At 32.4% G+C, this 2,588-nt stretch overlaps 1 pseudogene; it reads left to right on the top strand.

Annotated features, from left to right (window-relative positions):
• Positions 1-1,305: 1,305 nt before the first annotated feature.
• Positions 1,306-1,435, top strand: LOC120609759 (uncharacterized; annotated as a pseudogene).
• Positions 1,436-2,588: the final 1,153 nt, after the last annotated feature.

The raw sequence follows: 2,588 nt of genomic DNA, 5'->3' as shown, positions 1-2,588 counted from the left end.
GTAACAACTTATTGCAGTTTTCAAAACCTGTATTTTCTGGTTCTGTCCACTGAAAAGGACAGAAAGCTGATCTACTCAGTAGCAATAAGCACCTCTAGTCCCCAGATTGTGGTCTTTAAATACCACAATAACAATATGGAGTATTGCAGTAAAAGGAACTAGAACTCTTTGGGAGAAGTGGAAGATACCAAATCTGAAACTGGAATGTACAAGGTGATCTGGAAATCTTGTCATAACAGAAAGCAAGGAATCTATTAAAGACTACTAGGGTCATTGCAAAAGGACTTAAGTCCCAGTTAGAGACTCCCACTGACCAACAATGAGAAAATTGAGCATCAGTGAGAATAAGTACAACTGACTGAAACTCATCAAATGTATTTAAATCCGTGAACACATAATTATACTTAAAAGAAATATCTTATTGATCTTCTTTGGAGGATGCTAAGAAACTATCTCATTATTTGGGAAATTGATAAATAAAGAGAAAGAATCAAGCATTTCTTCTGCCTTTCTTATATGAACTATAGTCTAAGAAAACCAAACAGTGGGTGAAGAGAAGTTTCTCTTTATAGAAATCTCACAGCTAATAAATGAAGAAGAAATAGATAGAATTAGAATATCAACATTTTGCAATCCCCAGTGGAATAATAGATCTAGGCAATGATTGTCTATGGCTGTTAACTTCACAAAAAGAGAAAAACAGAACATTATGTGCCTCTTGATGAAAATATAGAACATATACACACACAGAAATAAACAAAAAAACTCTAAAAATCAAACCTGATTCTGATCAAGCCTCTAGATGTAACTATCATTTTACAGACAATACCATGAACAGAGAAACCACAAGGATGCAATCTGATTTAGGATCTTGCTTGTATACTTTCCCCAGACTGTGAGAAACTGTAGGAAAAATAATCTGAAGAAATTTTAAAGAGCCAGGGGGAATGGGTAGATTAAAGGATACTTTAGAGATATATCAACTAATTGCAATATGTTTGAATTTTGCAAGTAGTTAAATAGAGGAGGAGGACCAGGAAGAGGAAGAAGAGGAAGAGCAGCAGGAGAAGAAGTTACGAGGTAATCAGGGACAAGTAAACACTGTCCTAATTGCACATTATGAAGTTTTTTAGATGTGCTAGTGATATTATGGTCATTTTTAAAAGTCCTTTTATCTTAGAAATTGAAATTGAAATATTTACAGATTAAGTGATATAATGTCTGGGATCTGCTATAAAATAATATGGAGAGTGGAGTGGTTGAGAACTACATCGAACAAAACTGGCTACAAATTGATAATTCTTAAGCTTTATGCAATGACGGTATTGTAACCAATGAGGTTTATCCAAGGCACAATTATTGCTAATTAAATTGATTATTCTTGGAGCTGGGTTCATTATACTATCCTCTATATTTTTATATATGGTTAAAACTTTCAATAATAAAAAATTTAAATTATTGTTATAGTAAAACAAACTAGTTAAATTTTGGGATAACCATCTCCCCCATCTTGACTTCCAGAAAGCTGACAACTGTCTTCAATTCATCAGCTATCTAAGATGGAGATTCTGAAGAAACTGATCAGCTTTAAAGAAAATACCTCCGGATTTTGGCAATCGAGATCTCCCACAAAAAATCTGAATCTCCACCTTATTACTCTTCAGTGATGTCTACTAATCAACAGAGCACAAACCTGCACACAGAGTTTACAAGCAATCTTTTACTGCCTTACTGTTATGTATTAATGGACAAAAAAGGATATTAATAGTTTAAAATAAGCCTCTAACATGAGAGAGAGAGAGACCAGAATTAACTACCACAAGAAAAAGAACTTAAAAGAATCAAAGACAATTCAGGGAAGAGAGAAAACTAAAAACAAAACAAAAATTGTCTATAATTAATAGCCTCAGATAAAAGAAACACACTCATGAAACTAAAAGAGGGTATATTTTTAAAGTACATTCAGACAATAATAATAATAATTTTTCAAACCCCTGGAAATGAATATATTGTATATGTACACGTGTATACATGTGCATATATGTATATGCATGTATGTAATATCAGAAATAAAAATATTCAGTAGATTTTCAAGGTGAAGTTAATATCCAAAGAAAACGTAGAATGAATAGCCACAGAGATGAAACTAGGAAAGAAAAATTTTAAGAAAACTAGATGCTAAATACAGAAAGTATAAACATCTGACTGACAGGAGTCTCAGGAAAAGAGGACTAAGAAAATGGAGGTGAGAAAATTACCAAAAAATAATTCCATAAATTTCTCCAAAATGAAGGATATGAATTTCTAGATTGAAAGGCCCTACCAAATACCCAACACAATGAATTTACAAATTCCTGCACCAAAGCACACTATTATCAAATTATAGAACACCAAAGGATAAAGAGAAGCTTTCAGAATAAGAGAAAGAGGTGAAAGAAGGGTTAAATACATTACTTTGAAAATAAGAAAGTCAGCAAACTTCTCAACAGTAACAATGGAAACTATCAGATAATGGAACAATACTTTCGAAATTCTTAGGAAAATTATTTCAAGTCTAGAATTCCATACCCAGCTAAAATAGCAATCAA

The sequence above is a fragment of the Pteropus medius genome, unplaced genomic scaffold (genome assembly GCF_902729225.1).
Source record: "Pteropus medius unplaced genomic scaffold, Ma_sr-lr_union100, whole genome shotgun sequence".
Taxonomy (NCBI): domain Eukaryota; kingdom Metazoa; phylum Chordata; class Mammalia; order Chiroptera; family Pteropodidae; genus Pteropus; species Pteropus medius.
This window is presented reverse-complemented; position numbering and strand designations above follow the sequence as displayed.